Here is a 15051-nt window from a genome sequence, read left to right as displayed (position 1 = left end):
TTCTTTCTTTACCAAAAGATAAAGGAAATATTGAAAGGAAGGCATTTGCATGACATTCAGGGCATAAAGAGTAATACGATGACAGCTCTGATGGCCATTCTAGAAAAAGAGTTCCAAAATTGCTTTGAAGGGTGGAGTAGGCACTGGCATAGGTGCACAGCTTCCCAAGGGGAGTACAGGTAACCCCCATATAACACAGCACTTCTACAACACTGTTGGAGAATTGGGGAAAACCCTTGTACAACACGGCATCCTAAAACATGGATTCACTCTAACACTGTTCGAGAATTAGAGAAATCCCCAAACAACATGGAGCATGATAACACCTTTTAAGAGCAAAAATATCTCATTTGAAATTAGGGAAATCCCCAAACAACACGGAACGTAATGAAAGCTTTTAAGAGCGAAAGATATCTCATTTGAAATTTTTCATTCTAACGTGGATGTCGTATCAGATTTGACTGCAGTATTTCCTAAATGAAGATCCTTCCACGGAAAGAAGCACAAAGTTTAAGAGAGAACTTCACAAGTGCTTAGCACCATATAACAAAATTTATAAAGATCTCTCAGCTAAAAATAAGCAATCTAAAATAACAGATTTTTTTGCAAAAAATACAGAATATAAGTCAAGATACTGTTGAAGAAAGTTCAGAGGATGAAGTTATCTTGTCAAAAAAGAAAACGCCCTTGGTTAATGGTGCTTAGCAGTGATGACGAAGAAAACATTTAATACATATTAATATGTTATACTTTTGGTGAAAATTGCTTTAATAAAGATATTTCTATTAATTATAAAAATATAATAGTATGTTTTAATTTTTAATTTTTGGAAACTAGCCTCCTTATTTGTACTAGTTCTTTGTTTCATATAACACGGATTCGCATCCCACGGCATTTTAGGAACCTAACAACCATGTTATGAGGGGGTTACGTGTACTTTGAAGGTGGCCCTAGTGATATTCAGCAATGAGGAATGTAGCACTTTTTCTAGGATGAGTTCGCAAACTTATCAGACCTCATATGACTTCCTTAGTAAAAGTTTCACTTTGCCTTAAGCAAGCTCTGTCCATTGTTTTAGTGCACCCAGGTTAATACATCTCTGAAATGCCAGAATAACCTCTTTCCAGACCCCTCAGGAAGTGTAACCACCTTCAAGATGCAAGCACATGATCTCATCTGTATACCAGGCTTATTTACTATAAATGTTAAATGTTCACTATCCTATATTCACCAATATAAAAGAAGTGTGAATCTCTCCATTTTATCCTCCAATTATAGGGATTTCCCAGCCTTGCTTTGTCCTGCCTCCTTAAGTTATCACCAATGTTTTTCATATAGTCATACTTACATTCCCTCTTTTGATTCCAAGCATAAAAAAAACTAAAACTGCCATTCTCTAGAGCATTTTCTGAGTCCACTGATATCTTGATTCTGGGTATGTCCTCAGTCTGGCTTAAATAAATGTTAATAAATTCTTATACGATTTTCTACAGGTTTAAATATTCTGATGTCAACAGGATAAATGCAATGACAACATAACAAACAAATGCACAATTTTTGGACCAGTTCACTATGTTTCCTTGTTTTGTTTTCCTCCTCTGTATACTTGAACAATGATTTTTTTTTTTTTTTTAATTTGTTAATCTTTTGTATTCTGGCGGGGGGACAAAAAAGGTTGTTAAAACAGTTTGAATTTTCAAACCAAAGAATTCCTGAAAGAAGTGTTTCAAAACATCTATATCTATATGATCTATGACCATATCAGAAATGCAAATGTTAAATTTAGAGAATTATGAAATTCTCCAATAATTACCTAAAACTGTAATAATTTACTTTTTTCTCCCAAAGGAATAGAATCCTACAACCATTTTATCAGAGTACGTATTTTTTTAGAAAGTACTGAGATAATAATCCCAATACTTTAAGATCCTCTCTTTTGCAGCATCCTTCCTTCTATTGAAAAGTGTCATCCTTCTATTAATCCACTGCTGCTTCAGAAAGCAAGGTTACAACAAAATTGATTAGGCAAACACTTTCTTTAGTTACAATGCAGTCAATAAAATCAGGTTCCCCTAATTGGATTTAGGTTTTTTGACTCCTCAGGAAAACATATACAAACCATTTCTTAAAGTGGTTTTCTGTATATTGCCAGTGCCACTCCTTATGTGCTAAATGTTATTATTTTCAATATTAAACATTGACTTTCTACTGACATTGTCCCCAGTTTTTCACTTAGAATATCTTTCTATAGTCTTTGCTAGAATAAATACTGTAAAAAGTGATGAATAACATTTCCATTCCTATGTTTCAACCCTAACTCCTTAGTATCTGGTAATAAAAAAAAATGAGTTATAAAGTCATCTGCCAATACACTTTTGATTTCTGTAAGTTTCTGAATACATGTTGTCTTCCATGACAGATAAATTGAAAATGAAAAATAAATGAATTGGAAGACTATGTTCTCTCATGCTATTTATTGTTTGTCTCACAAAAAGTTTATTTCTCATATGACTTGTAAAATGGCATTATATTTACTAATTTTTATAGAACTTTTTACTATTAGTAGCTGCACTTCAATGCATTGTTTCTTTTTGAGCAGCTAGTACTTACGACTAAGCTATTTTATTAAAATAAATTGAATGTCTCTTGTAGACCCATAGACTTTTGACATAGAATTCAACATTAATTCTACATTAATAAAATTTCAAATAATTAGTGAGTGTTTCTCCACTCTGGATATAGTGAACTTATTTTTTAATTGTAGTAATTACAACCAAAAATACACGTTCTGGTTTTTTTTAATACAAAATGTTGAGAAAACTAGGTTTCACAGATGAAAAGAAGGTATGAGTGCTGAAGATATTACATTTTCTTAAGAAATTATACGTTCTAAATGAAGGAATTTTATCTACTCAATATAATGAAAGTGAACAGTATCACTAGATGGTTTTTTAAGTGGCAAACATGGGAATGGAAGTCTATAGGAAATAATCTTATAATAACAATAAATACAGAACTTCAAGATTAAAGGGTCTGACAACATCAAAGGTCCATCATACATGAACAGTACTTTATAGATAAACTCTTACAGTGGGATAAGAAATTAGCCTTGATGGAAAGAAATCAATGCACTCAAAATACCCCATTTATAATTTCAATGTACACCTTCCACGAATGTATACCAGTTCCATTAGTATTTTTTCCACATATCTGAACTCAGATGACAGTATCTACCTGCTTATGCTGAGTATAAGTATACAGCTTCTGCTTATACTGAACTGAGGACAATGTCTTATTCTCTAATTTATATTGAAGGTACAGGCTAGTTCAGTGTGCAGTTGAAAACCATCTGCCAAGTGCTTTTCATGGAGACCAATATCAGTTAGATGTTGCTTAAGCAGAAATGTGTTTAAGCAATTGTCATTTTGTCATACAAAGTACTAAAATGATATGTTCTCAAAGATGGGATTTAATACAATTAATAACATTTATGGCTTTACCATGGACATGCTCGGGTGCAATTACATTTTATTTTATTTTATTTTATTTTATTTATAGCAGGTTTATGGCAGTAAATACAGTGTCTTACAGTCATTGCTTCATGGATTCTATGTCAATTATACATAACCAGAGACCAGATAAAGTTTTCCCCGGGTAAAATAAATTAAGTTTAGAGATGGTGTAATCAGAACTTAAAAGCTATTGATTCATTGAGAGAGGTTAGTGTGACATTTTCTTCCTTTGCCCACCAAGGCATAGGAGTTGAAAATCCTAGAGCAGAGAAATATTTTAAGCCAGTCTTTAAAAATTTGAGCGGCAGCAGTCTTGCACATGAGTCATGTACCACAATGACATAAAATAACTAAACTAGTAAAGACAGCTTGAAGTGCATGTGCAAAAAAAGAAATTTGAAGGAATGTCTGACACTTGCAAAGCAAACATGATATGGGAAAGCAAGTGAGATCCCCTTTCCTTCTCTCCCCATTTTAAAGACATATGGAAAAGCTAAGGATGTGCTGAAAACCTTGAGGGAGTTGGACGATCAGGATGACGAGAGCACAGTAGGCCTACATGGATCTGACAAACATGCATGGTAATTATGTGATCATGGAAGCTCCTATCCAAACACCCAACCAAGTGAAAGAGTTGCATTGTAGTCAGAGGACAGAAAATGTCTATAAAGTTGATGGTCTTTCGGAAACACGCTGATGCTAAGTAAGCACACTCCCTACTAGGACTTAGACTTAACTTAGAGTAGGGTTTATAATATTTTTTCAATTATTGTCTTCCACTAAGAACCCATTTAGATTTTTTTTCCTAATTATCACAATCCTACATGGAATTTTAATGCCACATATACTGTATATTTTGTGTGTGTACTAAATGTATATCTGTGATTCACAAATGCAAAATATAAAACAGTTAGTTTCACGTGCTTCCAAGAACCACTTTTCACCCTCTTGGAAATGACATCGCTCCCATTAATACAAATGCATACCACATATCAGTGAAATCATATGGCTCTCTACTTTTTTAGTCTGACTTATTTCACTCAGCATAATAATCTCAAGATCCATCCATGTTGTCGCAAATGGTACTATTTCATCTTTTCTTATGGCAGAATAGTATTCCATTGTGTATATATAAAACTGAAAACAACAAAAGAACAAGGCAAACAAATGAAGAAACAAAAACTCATAGACACAGACAATAGTTTAGTTGTTACCAGAGGGGAAGGTGGGAGGGGATGGTAGATGAGGGTAAAGAGGATCTAATATATGGTGATGGAATATCAATGTTATATATAGATGATGTATTACAGAGTTGTACACTTGAGATCTATGTAACTAATTGTCACCCCAATAAACTTTAAAAATAAAAGACTATAAATGCATGCCCTTGCACAATGATTTCTCAGAGGTTTTGGTCTTAGAAACTCTTAGAAATTATTGAGGACCCCAAAGAACTTTTGTTTTGTTCATATATATATATATATATATATATATATATATATATATATATATATATATATATATATATATCAATGCTTACCACATTTATAATGAAAACTAAGAAAAAAATCTATTTAGAAATTTATTGTAATACATAATTTATAAATTAATTACATTTTAATGTAAATTATATTATTTTGTGAAAATAACTATATAATCCAAAACAAAAAGCAGATGCTATGAGTGACAATGATTACATTTTTGCACATTTCTTTTATTTCTTACATAACAGAGGTTACCTGGATTCTCATGTCTGCTTCTGATTCTATAATTTAGGATTCCATAATATATTACCTTTCTACTAAATAAAAAAGTTTCAGACTTATAAAAATTTCAGGTGTGATAGAATATATAAATATGATTGCTGGCATGACTGTGTATGTACCATATATTTTTATATTTTTTTGAGTATTCATCTCTTAAGACTTTAACTGTAACTATAACAAATTTGCATTTTTGGACAATATAGGTCATGAAATAACATTGTTTCACAAAATCCTATTAGAGAGCTTATACAAGAGTAAATATTTTAGTAATATAATACCCTTAGAAAATAATAGGTACTTTATATAATTTATGAAGAAGTGTTTCAACAGTGTACAACTTGTTTATTGATTTTAATTTACAGTATTCTATATTCTGATACTCTAAAAACAATGTAGGAATTAATCTATTTCCATTAATTTTAATTTTAATTTAATTTTAATTTTAAATTAAGATGCTTTAGCAAAAATAATGATAAATTTAATTTCAAATAAAAGTTATTTTAAATCTCACAAATTCTTAAATATCGACTTTAACAATCATGCACATTAAAAAAAAAATAGAAGTATCTGTTTAATCAACTAATTTAGCTTCCTATCTCCCTGAGGCTCATTGGACATCAAGATTTAACAATGGTTTAGACATCAGTTGCTCCAGATGGACTCCTGGGGGATAAGCCTAAACTTCACATATGGTCTTAATTCAGACAGAGGAGACTTAGCACTTACAACATGTAAAAGGCTCAGGAGTTAGAATTGGATAGAAATGTTCTTAAATGGTTCAAAGACTTGTAACCAGATGCATATTCAACATATTAATGATTCTGCTTCCAAGTTTAATTTTACCTGCAATTGTAATTGATTCTACAAGTTTTCCCAATCTCCCACTGATGTACTTGCCATCTGGATATGCCACATACAGTGACAGTATTAGCTCTGTGCATAATGAGCAACTGGAAAATGTTCAGAACTTAGTTTTCCCACTTGTTATATACACCTTATTTTCAAATCTAATGAATAAACTTCAGTATTCAAGTCACATATACAAGTAGAGAAATATGTGTCAGTTTATCTAGTATTAATAATACACAATGTTATTTAACGGTAATTTTCATAAATGATTACCAATAGCCAATAAGTATTCATAAAGCTTAATTGCAATAATTATTTTTCTTATACTGGACCATTAATATTCTATAATAAAGTTTGAGAATATGATACAAATTGTGTATTTCTGAAAATATTTTAAAAATTTTTTGAACTATAAGATTTGCTATACAAATACTTGTATTTATGCATTCTTGACATAAACATAAGTTTACGTTTAAGCAACACACTTAAACCGTAAAGATAATTTTGAAGTGGAAAAAAAATCACTGCTGGAGAAAACTACAAGCTATATATATTAATAAACCATCTTTGTTGCTCATCAGTTTTATCTATAAGTTTGAGAAGTTACTACAAATGCTAAATTTGAGTAGGGCAGGATGGTTATATTTTCAAAGGGCTCTCTTTTTAAAGATTGCTATATAGTAAGATGTCACTAGAGACTTGTGTTTGAATCTTTGTGAATAGCTAATGATCCATGAGACTGAATTCAATTTCATGTAAGAAACTATCATATTCAAAGCATCTACTGTAAATTAGATTTAGTTTAGATAATTTCATGTGAAAATCACTTCTAGGGTAAACTTTCAAAGCATTTTAAATGCTTTGCTTGAATTTTCACTAACACAACATGTGTAAATTGAAAAGCATCTGATGTACATTGATGATAAAGTGAAATGTTCTTTGACCTTTTCATTTGAGTTTGTTTGTGGTGATTGATATTCATTTTTGTCCATTCTGTACCACTTCAAACAAGAACTAAGACTGGCAATAGGATTCAATGCAGTAACTTGAACTTCAAGGGAAATGCTGAATCAAAATAACTACATCACAATATAATTAATGGCATGCATCTGGAGTTTCTGGTATATATCAATACCGTAACAATACTATTATTAAATATAACAAATATATGGAGGGAAATCAAATTATTTTTGTCTGTAATATACTCTGATTTTATGGTTTCTGGTAGTCTGGTTAAATGTGAGAGAGGAAAATGAATCATATATACTAGACTGGAATTGGAAAGATTTTTTATGTTTTGTCTGTTTGTGTATTTTGGAGTTTTTATAGTGCTGGTGAGAATGATTGTTTTCAAAAAATTCTCCAATACTTCTGTATGATAAAATGGAGATGTCCATAATATCTTTTAAGATTTTTATATATGTTAATGTGTTTAAAAGTACTTATATACTTAAAACTTTATTGGCACATAGTAAATGCTCAATGAGTATGTTATTTAACATATTTATTGGAAAGAAAGCATAAAAAAAGTACATTTTTTACTATGAGTTATCTACAAATATATAATTTCTTCAAATACATTCAGTAAGACAAATTATGTATTTCTAATTTTTTGTATTGTTAATGTTTCCTTAACTTTAATTTTAAAAAAAATTGGAGAAAGATACGAAGTGAATATAATTTTATTTTATCTCAATCTGGTCATAATAGTACTTTCTCTATAAACTGATTATTTTAAAGTAGATTATTCTTGCATGTTTATTTCTGAGTGACAAATTACTAAATCTCCAGTGAACAACCAGTAAATAGACAGAGATTGCACAAGTAGAAATAATGCCTGAATAAAATTATGTGATTTATAATTTATTTTGAATATGGGAACCGCAGGGAAGCAGGTTGTAAGCCCTTTAACTTGATTAGGAAAAAAAAGAGCATTAAATGCAAAAATCCTAATCTCTTTACCGTTGCTACTCTGCATATAAATGGGAGATTAAGCAGAAGTTATATGAGTAGACACTTTGTAATTTATGGGTATAATTACAATAAATTTAGAAAAGTCTAAAGTGTAATTTTCACAAAGTAATTTAAGAGTGAATGGGAAACAGAGTGACTGGGCGTTTTGATTTTTTTTGTTTTTTTAAATTTATTAATTAATTTTTATTTTTCAATTAGAGTTGACATTCAGTATTATTTTATATTAATTTCAGGGGGACAGCATAGTGGTTAGACATTTATATAATTTAAAAAGTGATCTCCATCTGGCATTATACATAATGATTGCAATATCATTGACTATAATCTCTATGCTGTCCTTTACATTCCATGACTATTATATAACTACCCATTTGTACTTCTTACTCCCTTCAACTTTTTCACCTAGTCCCCCAACCTCTCTCCCATGTGGCAACCATCAGTTTGTTATTTATATCTATGAGTCTGTTTCTGTTTTGTTTGTTCATTTAATCCATTAAAGAAAATAATTACTGATAGTGACAGACCTACTATTGCCATTTTATTAATTAAAAATTTCTATATTTCTTATATTAGGTTGGTGCAAATGTAATTGCATTTTAAAAGGTTAAAACCAATTGCAAAAATCACAATTACTTTTGCATCAACCTAATAGTAATATAGTCTCTCTTTTTCTCTCTTGCTGCCTTATTTTCTGTATCACTGCACTTCTATATCATTGCATTTTTTAGTGATACGCTTTGATTTCATGATCTTTTATATATATATATATATATATAATCAATATATAGGCATATATATAGATATATATATATGTATATATATATCTATCTATCTATCTATCTATATCTATATCTATATATATATATATATATATATATATATAAATATCTTCTACAAGTATTTTTTTCTGCTTACCAAGGGGATTACATAAAACTAGATGTTTTCATTTCATTTAAACTACATATATAATTAAAGCTTGATAAATGATTATGAGTATGTAAAATACAAACATTTGTGTATGTATTTAAAGATTTCAGATAAATACATATATTATTTGATTTAGAAAGCTTTGCTTGCTGTGAGGAAAGCAACATTTTTTAATGTTAAAATCCTAGATTTATAAGTCACACAGACCAAATTCAACTTTTTTTTAACTTTGTTTGTTTTAAGTGTGTTTTTCCAGGACCCATTAGCTCCAAGTCAAGTAGTTATTTCAATATAGTTGTGGAGGGCGCAGCTCACAATGGCCCATGTGGGGATCAAACCGGCAACTTGCTGTTAAGAGCACCGCACTTTAACCAACTCAGCCAACCGGCTGCTGCCCAAATTCAACTTTTAATTCCATGCATTACTAGCTTTAATACTGGACTTTGATTTAAACTTTCTTAGCTTAAGTTACTTTTCTGAAAATTAGAGAGAATAATGTATTTTCCAAAAGAATATTGTAAAGATTCATAGAATAACATATTTGAAAAGTATAGAGCAATGTAAAAATATAATAGTGATTTTATATCTTCCTTTTTATTATAGAGATATGTTTCCTTGATCTTCTTTGAGGATCAAGGTGATTTTCATTTAGAATGTACATATTTATAAAATAAAATATAATAAATTTATATTTGAAAATACATTTAAAAAGTTCCTATTGAATGATCACCAGAAAATAGTTACTTGGAAACATGAAATTAGAGAGCTAAATTTATTCTTACATAATCAATAAAAAATATTAAAATCTAAATTTGTAATTATTCTCCATATTTACCATAAAACTTTTCAAATGTTTGTGACTTACAGTGATTTTTATGTCTATTTAGTGTAATGGTTAAATAAACAACAGAAGGTTATATACCTTTACAGTCAGCTGAAAAGCTTACAAAGGTAAAGTTTTATTTCACATGTGTGTGCTATACATACATGTTTGCATGTACGTTTATGCATATATACATATATATAAATGCATTCATACATATGTGTTTATTTATAAATTATGTTTCCTCCACAAATAATGAAAATTTTAAAGATTTCACAGAGTTAAAGTTTAGTGTGGCTCCACAATAAAATTTCCACTATGTTCTTCTACTGCAGGTCTCTGGAAGACATCCATTTTAGCTTGTAGAATTTGTACACTTAAAGGTTACATTTAAGAAAATGTTTTTCATTCCAAAATTGCTATAATCTGCTGCTGCTTGTTTTTTTCTGTGTGTGTTTTTGTTTTTTTGTCTTTCTGTTTTACTTGACATCACAGAGGGATGTCTTTATTCTCTCTTAAAGGCAATATATATATTATTTGAGCTAAATTAGATTAGTGTCTAAGTTTTCATTTTATAGTGTAGATAACCATGGTTTGTCTTTTGAAAATGTATCTGTATATCAATATAAAAGAGTTGTAGAAAGACTACAAGACATTTCTACTCTTAGTTTGGAATCCACACTTGACAGCTGTGAGAAAACAAGAGAAAGTATTTACTAGTATACTCTTGTTTTTCCTCCTTATTATATTTGGCTTTAATTGGTAACAGATGTTGGAAAACACTGCCATTGTTGAAAATAAAAAAAATATATATAACATATTATGTATTTGTATATGTACAAACATATATTTGCATGTATTATTTGCAAATTATTCATGAGGAATTATATGAGTTCAGTTAAGTAAAATAGATATGAAAATATGGACAAGATCCAACATGCACTATCTTTTTTAGTAAATTTGTGTGTGTATGTGTGTGCATATCAATTAATAGAGCTATTGTAATAATGTATATAGGGAAATCTGGAGTAAAGATGAAGCATGATTACTTTTAATCATTCTGGGAATGATTCTGGGAAGCTTTTTATACTGAGAAAAAATTAGGAATTTTGCTCATCTCCTGGGCCACCTTAAATGAAAGTAGTAATCTTTTGTATCATTTATTTTTTATATTCTATGAATTAATATATTGAAAACATAATAAAAATTTCATAGATACACTGAAAAAAATGTTTCTAGACTAACCAAACAGAAACATATTATTCAGAATAGTGAGTTACAAAATATATATATATATATATATATATATATATATATATATATATATATATATTTTAATTTTAAGCACTTTTAACAGAAGAAAATTATGGTAAAATTTTCCCTCATTATATTATTATTATTATTATTATTATTATTATTATTATTATTATTTTTGTTTTTATTTTTTAGTGTCCACGAGAGTTATATGGTTATTGCTGTTGATCATAGTATTACTAGAGATATGACTAAGTCTTATCAGGTCTCCTCCACATTATTTTATTCTCTGGTTGACTGGCTAGAAATAAAAACAAATTGGTGAATTATAGTAAACAATTACATTGGTTATTATTTCTTGATATATGTATATCACTATCTTAAAAATGATCAGATTAAAACCATCATAAACTTGTTCAAAAATGTAATAACAGTGAACAGAAAAATATTAAGTGCATATTTATCACAAATTACATTGGTTAAAAGTAACATTGCAATGATTATTGTACTACATAATCATATTTCTTTATTTATATCTATATATAGGTACAGCCATAAATATGTCTATAACCATATTCAGATCTATGCTCATGTCTCATCTTGAACAAAGCTAGGTATAAAATCAGTAAGCCAGAATACTCTGAATAAAACATAAATTGTACGCACAAGAAACAAAAGACATATAGAAATTGACATAGGGCAAAAATTTTAAAATTAATGCAGGATTATAGAAATATGGATGATTCATTTATTTCCCCTGGTCAGTATTTTTATCCATAAATCCTTGTTTTAAATGATGCTAATGAATCGTCAGCTGACCTCCATATTTTCCCTCCATCCCAAAAGTATTTTGTTAGCTAAAAAAATTATAAGGTTTAATTTTGTGAGAGAAATATCATTATGCATGGACTATTATCAACGTTAATAGTCTATCATATAATATGCCATCTTTTTTTGATGTGAAAGTGTTCCTTTAAGAATGAGAGTGTACTCTGTAACCTAAAGGATAGAATACTTGTGGCCAAAAGAATTGTCCAGAACAAATAGAGTTATCATTTGAAAATATATGTTCAGAGACTATGTTTACCATCCTTAAAACTGCATCTAGAAGGAGCCATATGACTAAGTCTTTGTGAGTCGATTATGAATGAAAGCTGCATACAAAACTTCCAAGCCTGGCCCATAAAAATCTTTGTCACTATCCTCCATGCTGTCTTCCCATTTGTAGCTGGTTGTAGACATCCTAGGTGACTTAACAAATCTAATGTTGCTAACAATAGACAAATCATCAGCCTAGGTTCCTAAATGACAGGAGTAAAACACCCTTTTGCTCCACTGCCTTCTTTGAGTTGGACTTCAGGTGACTGAAAACGAAACATTTATTATGTTAGACTATGCTTAGGTTTACATAAATACAGCAGCTACTGTCAGTGAACTATTAAAGGAATTTAATGCACATTTGATATTTTAACAGTTTTTAGAAGCAACAGTGTAGCAGAATTAGACACAATAGTCAGATTAGCTGGTTCAGTACCTAACTCTGCCAATTACTAGTTGCACAACTCTGAACAATTTATTTAATTTCCCTAAGTTTCACCTTCTTTTTTGTAAAATGGCAATGATAGCAATGCCCTGTACTTCAAAGTAAAGTGGTCACACAAAATCGATGCGAGCAAAATAGGGTGCTGTTCACTACCTGTTTTCTGAGCTCCACACCCCTGTTTCAAACTCTGCTGGACCGATCCACCCGGATATATTTCTGTCTGGTTTGTCTACCTGTTGCTCTGTTTCTTCACGTGGTGACCTTTTTAAAGATCCAGTTCTATTTTATCTTTCTTATGCCTCTGTTCCCACTCCTCCAGCTAGAGGTAGAAGGAGGAGTTTCTGGCTTAATGAACACAGTATTACTCAAACTTTCATAGTAAGCGTTGCAGAATAATTGTATGTATATGTTTTCTCCTTCTTCCTAGATAATGGAAAACATTTCATTCATTTTTAGCGCTCCGACCAGTGGAATGTTATCTGGTATAAAATAGGTTCTCACTAAAGATAAATGTCAATTGATCAATAGATGTATTATTTAAACACAAGTTTTTCTTAATGTCACATTTGTTTTAGTACGGTAAGAGTTAATACCTCATTTTTCAAAAAAAAAAAAGGAAAGAAAGAGAGAGAGAGAGAGAGAGAGAGAGAGAGAGAGAGAGAGAGAGAGAGAGAGAGAGAGAGAGAGAGAGAAAGAAAGAAAGAAAGAAAGAAAGAAAGAAAGAAAGAAAGAAAGAAAGAAAGAAAGAAAGAAAGAAAGAAAGAAAGAAAGAAAGAAAGCTAAATGTCTCGAATTATTAAGCCTGGCACATTTTAAAAATATATATATCACATACAAATTTTATTTTTTCTTAATTTTTTTCTTTAAGTTTTAAGTTTCTAGTCAGATTTTTTTCAGTTTTTAAATACAGAAAACATATTATGTAGTGCACTTTACCTCTAGGTCCTAGATAACACTCACATTGACTTCTCAATGAAGGAAGAAAGGAAGGAAAAGAAAGAAACCTGTTTCTGTGAAAACAAACAGAAACATTCATGTGTAGATGCTGCTGATAATGTTGTTGCTGCAGGATACCCCAGGCAATTCTGAATTAATTGGTTAGATGTTTATGTGCTGTAGAGATTCTGAAGCAAGTGGATAAGTGTATATAAATATACATAATATTTCTGTACACAAATATAGAGAATTATATATAATTATCTATGGTTAAATATGATTACATAAGGATCTGAATTCTGAAGTTATTTCAACTCAGTTAGAAAAAGGTTTTTCTCTTTTTTATTAGATGTTTCCAAAATCACTTGTTCTCCTCCTCATGAGGCTTATAGTCATTCACTTTAGCCGCCCCCCCCCCCAGCAGGTACAGATGTCACTGCCTAATGAGATCCTGTGCACGTGACCATGTAGTTTATTCCTTCACAAGAAGAGCAATAACCAATGTTATGCTCTTTTACATACTGTCTTTTTTTTATTTCTGTCATTCTTCTCTGTTGATGAGACCCAAACACTAAAATTACGTTTTTATGAAGAAAAATGCTTTGAAAATAAGGAAGACAAGAATTTGGTGAACTATGGCTGAACTAGGACTCAAACTCAAGCTTGTGTCATCAATGTCTATGAGCTTTCTTCTGTACAGTGTACCATTTCTTCTAAAGAGAAAATTAATCAAATTGTAAATATTTTTTGCATTATCCTCTGAAACTAATCAGAACTGTGAGGTCAGAAGGCTACATTTCTATCTAGTTTGATTCCTTTAATATTAATATATTTTATATGAATAAAGCACAATTTCTTTTCCAGATACTAAAATTGCTTTTACAGTATCAATTTATTTATTTATTTGTTTTTGTTAAATTTATTGGGGCGACATTTGTTAGTAAAATTACATAGGTATCAAGTATACAATTCTATAATACATCATCTTTCTGTTGCTTTGTGTATTTACCACCCAGAGTCAGTTCTCCTTCCGTCACCATATATTTGACCCCCTTTACCCTCTTCTATCATCACACCCTCCTTACCCTGTGGTACCCACTACACTGTTTTCCTGGTTCCATGAGTTTTTGTTTGTCTTGTTCATTTATTGCTTTCAGTTTTATATCCCATATATGAGTGAGGTCATATGGTTCTCGACATTTCTGTCTGACTTATTTCGTTTAGCATATTGGTCTCAAGATACAACCATGTTGTCACAAATGGCAGGATTTCATCTTTTCTGATGGCCCAGTAATATTCCATTGTGTATATATACCACATCTTCTTTATCCAATCATCTATCGAAGGACATTTTAGTTTTTTGCATGACTTGGCCACCGTGAGTAATACTGCAATGAACATAGGTGAACATATATCTTTTTGTATAAATGTTTTCAGATTTTTTGGGTAGATAGCCAGGAGAGGGAT

This window comes from Rhinolophus sinicus, chromosome 16 (genome assembly GCF_057876585.1).
Source record: "Rhinolophus sinicus isolate RSI-liver-muscle chromosome 16, RSI-T2T, whole genome shotgun sequence".
Classification (NCBI taxonomy): Eukaryota; Metazoa; Chordata; class Mammalia; order Chiroptera; family Rhinolophidae; genus Rhinolophus; species Rhinolophus sinicus.
Note: the sequence above shows the minus strand (reverse complement) of the source record.